The sequence below is a fragment of the Oncorhynchus masou genome, chromosome 9 (genome assembly GCF_036934945.1).
Source record: "Oncorhynchus masou masou isolate Uvic2021 chromosome 9, UVic_Omas_1.1, whole genome shotgun sequence".
Taxonomy (NCBI): domain Eukaryota; kingdom Metazoa; phylum Chordata; class Actinopteri; order Salmoniformes; family Salmonidae; genus Oncorhynchus; species Oncorhynchus masou.
The window spans coordinates 63,388,933-63,394,990 of NC_088220.1; positions in this window are offsets into that span (position 1 = coordinate 63,388,933).

Genomic DNA, 6,058 nt, shown 5'->3' on the forward strand with positions numbered 1-6,058 from the left:
TGTTTCATGTAAAATGTATAACAGTACATGGTGTATTTTACTTATCAATGTGTAATAGCAGTTACATGATAACCAACTTTCCATCGTAGCATCGGTGCTAAGTTGCTTTATCTAAGCACGTTCTGTTAGCAACACCTCTCCCAGTTTGATAATGGGCTCCATCTCTGATTCGATTCCTTCTCTGCCAGTGGAGTGAGTCTGGGGCTGTATTTCTACAACTTTTCAGAGTAGGAGTGCTGACCTAGGATCATACCCCCACCCATCCATGTAACCTTAGAAATCTAAAAGGCATAACTGATCCTAAATCAGCACTTTTACCTTGAAACTCTATATACATACAGGCCCTGGTGTGACGTGAGAGATGTGACTAATGCTGACTACCACCTAGACCCAGCCAGCCCAGCGGCCTCTCCCTCTACTCTGATGGCATTATCAGAGCAGCGGTGTCACGTCAGCCAGCGCTAATAGTCTGATTACAGCTCTAGATCCCTCTTTGATGATAAGGAGGAGGCCGCTTCCTGAAATGGCCTTGGGCCTAGAAATGTGTTCTGTCTACAGGGATGAAGAACCCAGAAAGTCTGTTTTGCAGCCTATTGTTATTTCTCTTTTTTGTTATGATACTAGAATATTGTTTATGATTCTGAGGTTCAGCAAGATCGGTGTCTGTTACTGTGGTCCCTAACTAGTATCCTTTGCCCCAATCGCATAGTTTCTTATAATACCAGTCTGCTGCAGACTATGCAGGACCTTGTTAAGACCAATGCAGTTCAAGATGGCTTGTGAGGTTGTAGGTGTATTGGAGAGTTTGAAAAAGTTGTCAGCATTGACTGGACTCTCAATCAATGTGGCTCAATGGGGCCACGTGAACCCCTTATCTACATTGCAAATGGGCCCTGGTCAAAAGTAGTGCACTATATAGGGAACAGGGTGCCATTTGGGATACATGCACTCTGCTCCTCCTGGTGAGAAGATGGAGGAGTGTGAAATAGGAAAGAGAGACTGTCCCAAAAGGTACCTTATTCCCTATAAAGTCTACTACTTTTGACCAGAGCCCATAGACCCTGATCAAAAGTAGTGCACTATAAAGGTACTAGGGTGTTGTTTGGGACATAGACGGAGTGCAGCTGTCAGCAGGTGTCATGGGAGGAAATCGGGATGAGGTTCTGTGGGCGAGAGAACGTTTATCAGGCAGTAAGAAGCTCTGGGACATTCATTTTGACACCAGTGTCTCATGGCCAGGTAAACAAGTTAATTTGCTGGGTTGTCTTGGAATAAGCGTGACATGGCAATGATCAATAAAATAACGAATCAGTAAGGTTAGTTGTTCAAATTACAAGAGCTGTTGATGACAAGAGCTGTTGTTTGTTATGGGGGGAGTGTCAAATTAAGCAGGTTAGGTTTAGCTACAGTGTAAATCCAAGCCGGCTTGGCTCAGCTACAGTGTAAAACCAAGCATGCTGGGCTCAGCTGCACTGTAAAACCAAGCAGGCTGGTTTTAGCTACAGTGTACCGTTTCTCTCTTCACCCACACACTGTCTGTTCAGATGCACTCACCATCACTCCCTTCCCCCATCCATCCCTACAGGGGTGAAGTGATACTGACTTCCTTCAGGGGAAACTCTGCCTCTGTTCATCCATTGAAGTTAAAGTGCATGTGATGGAATAGCGCCACTCTACATTACGCATAAAACACAGAAAGCAAGTGGAACGTGTTAAGATTTTAAGAGCTCTCTTTTTGTCACACACTCCTGTTGTTTTTCATTTTTGCTGACAATAGCTGGTAATTTTTTTATGAACTTTTATTTCACATTTATTTAACCAGGTAGGCTAGTTGAGAACAAGTTCTCAATTACAACTGCGACCTGGCCAAGATAAAACAAAGCAGTGTGACAAACAACAACACAGAGTTACACGTGGAATAAACAAACATACAGTCAATAATTCTTACGTGAATTATGTTATCAATGTTCATAAACTGAACTTCAATTAAACGGCTCAGTCTGCAACCCAGAATTTGTAAGATTATGGTTGAATGAAAGAGAGTCCCAGCTACAATAGCCAAAATGTTTATTCACGAGGAGTAGAGTGTTGGATGCTATTTTGTAAATGACATCGCCGAAGTTAAGGATCGGTAGGATAGTCAGTTAATATATGAGATGCATTGGATGACATCAGTACCCTTTTTCTAGTACTCTCTACTCTGTGCTAAATCTGAAGCATTTCTAATGCACAACTACCAGATCAATCAGTTCAATTATGTAGGCCTATGTTCAGTCATCGAGGAGATATAATCAATCGATAACCTACAATACATCTGACAAACATGTATTTGGATGAATAGTACTAACCGCTCTGTTGTGTACGCATACACAGTAAGGACAAGACACTGTATGATAAGATAAATGACCCTTCAGGGATCATGAACAGGAAATAATGTTAATTTGCTGCTTATTTGAGAAGGCATTGTTAAGTGCCTGCCAAGTCCCCCCTAACATGATCTCGTTCTGTGCCGTTCTCAGTGTTGAAGTGAGGATACATTTTACGGAGTTTACACAATACTGTACTTAGGGCTCTGAAGAAACCTTGGTTAGAAACACAGCTCTCCTAAAGAAATGGACATCTTGATTTTAAAGCATCCCTCGTCTTCCTCAGTATCGATTTTGAACTGCAGTATTATTTTGTGAAAATGGAAGAGAGATGTTTCCTTCCAGTTGGATGAATAAACAAGCAGTTTGGCTTTTTTTCCTGGTCAGTGGAGTCTTGGCCTGTGTGCTAAATGACACACTATTCCCTATACAGTGCACTACTTTTTGTCATGACCAATAGAGTCCTAAACCCTGTATAGTATCCCACTATTTGGGGAATAGGGTGCTATTTGGGACATAACCCTGCTCCTGCTGAAAGGACAAGCTCTAGCCGTTGCCCCCCCACCCGCCGCCTGCCCTTCTGCCTGGCCCCTTTCAGCCATTATTGCTAGGCAGTGATTAACACAGAGTGGAACCTGTCTGCCATTGTCAACACGCTTGGTTCCCTTGGCAACCAGTTCTCAGACCCTCTAGAGCTGAAGTCTGAAAAGAGGATTGGCTGGTGGAAGGAGGAGCAATGGGGGGAGATGTGTCAATAGCCATACACTCGCGCACGCACACACAAGCACACACACACACTTTCTCTTGCCCTGTTGCTCACGCTCATCACTGACTGAGTCACTGTAACGAAAGCCGAGAGCAAGCAGCTGCATTCCATTTAACACATAACATAGTGTTTTTACACTCAATGAGGCACACTTATTGCAGACATTTACTCCAAGTAGAATTTGAATTCTCAGTCAGTCAAATCCTTCTCCTATCAGGACACAAAGCAACAGCGAAGAGTGCAACCTCTTTGACGCTCTGTTATCACAGGTTCTACATGGTTTTCTTTGCAGGAGCTAGCAGCAGCTAAATGTGTTGTTTGATGTGGGAGTAGTCCTGGTCACTGTAACAGAGACACCATGCTAAGACCAGCCTCTCCTGCTGACATGTTGCCACTGCAAACACTTACTGCAGTCACAGCTGGAGCGATGCAGGGAGGGAGGCACCTACGGGAGCAATGGCAGCAGCCAGGGCTTAATTTAGACCGCCGGCCAGAGTTTAATTTAGACCGCCAGCCAGGACTTAATTTAGACCGCCAGCCAGGGCTTAATTTAGACCGCCAGACAGGGCTTAATTTAGACCGCCGGCCAGAGTTTAATTTAGACCGCCAGCCAGGACTTAATTTAGACCGCCAGCCAGGGCTTAATTTAGACCGCCAGCCAGGGCTTAATTTAGACCGCCAGCCATGTCTTAATTTAGACCGCCAGACAGGGCTTAATTTAGACCGCCAGCCAGGTCTTAATTTAGACCGCCAGCCAGGGCTTAATTTAGACCTCCAGCCAGGTCTTAATTTAGACCGCCAGCCAGGGCTTAATTTAGACCTCCAGCCAGGTCTTAATTTAGACCGCCAGCCAGGTCTTAATTTAGACCGCCAGCCAGGTCTTAATTTAGACCGCCAGCCAGGTCTTAATTTAGACCGCCAGCAAGGGCTTAATTTAGACCGCCAGCCAGGTCCAGCATATCTACTCTCCATCACTGACCACAAAACACTTTCCACACGCCTCATCTTACCAGCTCCCTGCCAAGGGGGAGAATGCATCAATGGCAGTCCCAAAATGAATGGCAGAGCAATCCGCAATGTGGCTCTTCTCTTTAGGTTGCGATAGTGTTGCAGCAAGGCTATCTGACAGAGCAGAGCAGAGGATTAGGGTGGATCAGACTGTGCATCTGTTGATTTAGTTTATTTTCTTAGGCATCATCATTAATCATATTATCAGAGGAGAGTATCATGTCCTGTCTGAACTTTGTCCAACTTAGCCGTTTTTACACAGGCCTTTAATTCCACGATAGAGACTGTACTGTACCGACATATAATTCATATAATCTCTGCTGTCCAGAGACATGCCCACCTAAACCATTGAAGCTCCCTGGCTGACCCCTAAACCCAAGGCCAGTCTCCTCTCACTCTAACCCCCTGGAAGTGGCCTACTGGCTTGGAAGGTGTGGAGGGTCCTGGGAGAGAGCAGTACACTCTTAGAAAACAAAGTGCTATCTAGAACCTAAAAGGATTCTTCAGCTGTCCCCATTTGAAGAACGCTTTTTATTCCCAGGTAGAACTTTTTCCATTGAGATGTATACATGGAACACAGAAGGGTTCTATCTGGAAACAAAAAGAGTGATCCAATGGGGATGACCTAAGAATCCTTTTGTAACCATTTTTTTCTAAGAGTTTACTAACATCTCTTATGGGGCAGGTCTCTCTCAGCTCCTGCCAATGCTTCTGGCGCAGCACTTCTATTTCTGCTGTAGGGCTCTCTCTAACTGGGACGCTAAAATGGGTTAGCTGTCACGTCCAGCATTCTTCCTTAACGATTGAATTAGAATCTGGCTCTCGTGCCATGTTTTTATGTTCTTGATTTATTAGTGGGATTCAAGGTTTTCTATAGGCCCCATTGACAAGCGATAGTAGTTATACCCCACCAGTCTTCATTATTTAGAAACTACATACTACAATGTTATGTGGAAAGATGCCTGTGTGTGAAATGTTTGATACTCCAGTGGTAGGTGTGACAGATATGTGTGACAGTCACTATGCTTGCTTAACAGCTTTGCTTCCACAAGTCTGCTACAAACAAACTCTGTTATATAGGAAGCCTCAGTCATTGTGGCCCTAGTGCACCCTGCACCATCATCTGAGCACCTCTCTGAGTAATGGGAAGTGGTACCGCCCACCCATTCGGACCAGACAGCTCCACTGAAAAGAGGCTGCAGGTGCATGTTGTTTTTGGGTGACAGTGAGTGTATATTTTCAGCCTCCATCGCAGGAGGCTCTGGAACAATATTAAACCACCTCACCATCTCACCGGAATGCCTGTGAGTCATCTGACATTTCCGTCTCCCTCTCCCTGCAGCCTCCAGCACTCAAACACACTCTCTTCTCTGTGACGCTCTGTGTCCCAAATGGCACCCTATTCCTGATATAATGCACTACATAAGGAATAGGGTGCCATTAGGGATGTATCCCCTGTCGCTCTCCCTCAATCTTTTTTTCAGTTTTGCCCTCACCCTCTGTCCGAACACTCCTTATTACATCTTACTGCTGGCTTTAATCTCCTTCACTCTATTGGCAGACTACTATTTGCTCTGCTTTTACAATTTGCTCCCCTCCCCACGCATTTCTCCTGTGGTTCTTTGATAAGCACTGACATGTAGCATGAGCTAATATCTGTCTCCTACACCTTGTCCTGTCCTGTGAAATATGACATGCCAATATAGAAAGAGGAACAATGTGTGACTAGCTGTCTACTCCCTGTGTATGTCCCAAATTGCACCATATTCCCTATATAGTGCAATACTTTTGACCAGGGCCCATAGGAAATAGAGCGCCATGTGGAACACACAAAGCTTTTTGGTTTTCATTTGCCCCTGTTTCTTTGCCTTCCTGCCCATCCGGCCAGGCAGCCAGCTCTATATCACCAGAGTTGTGT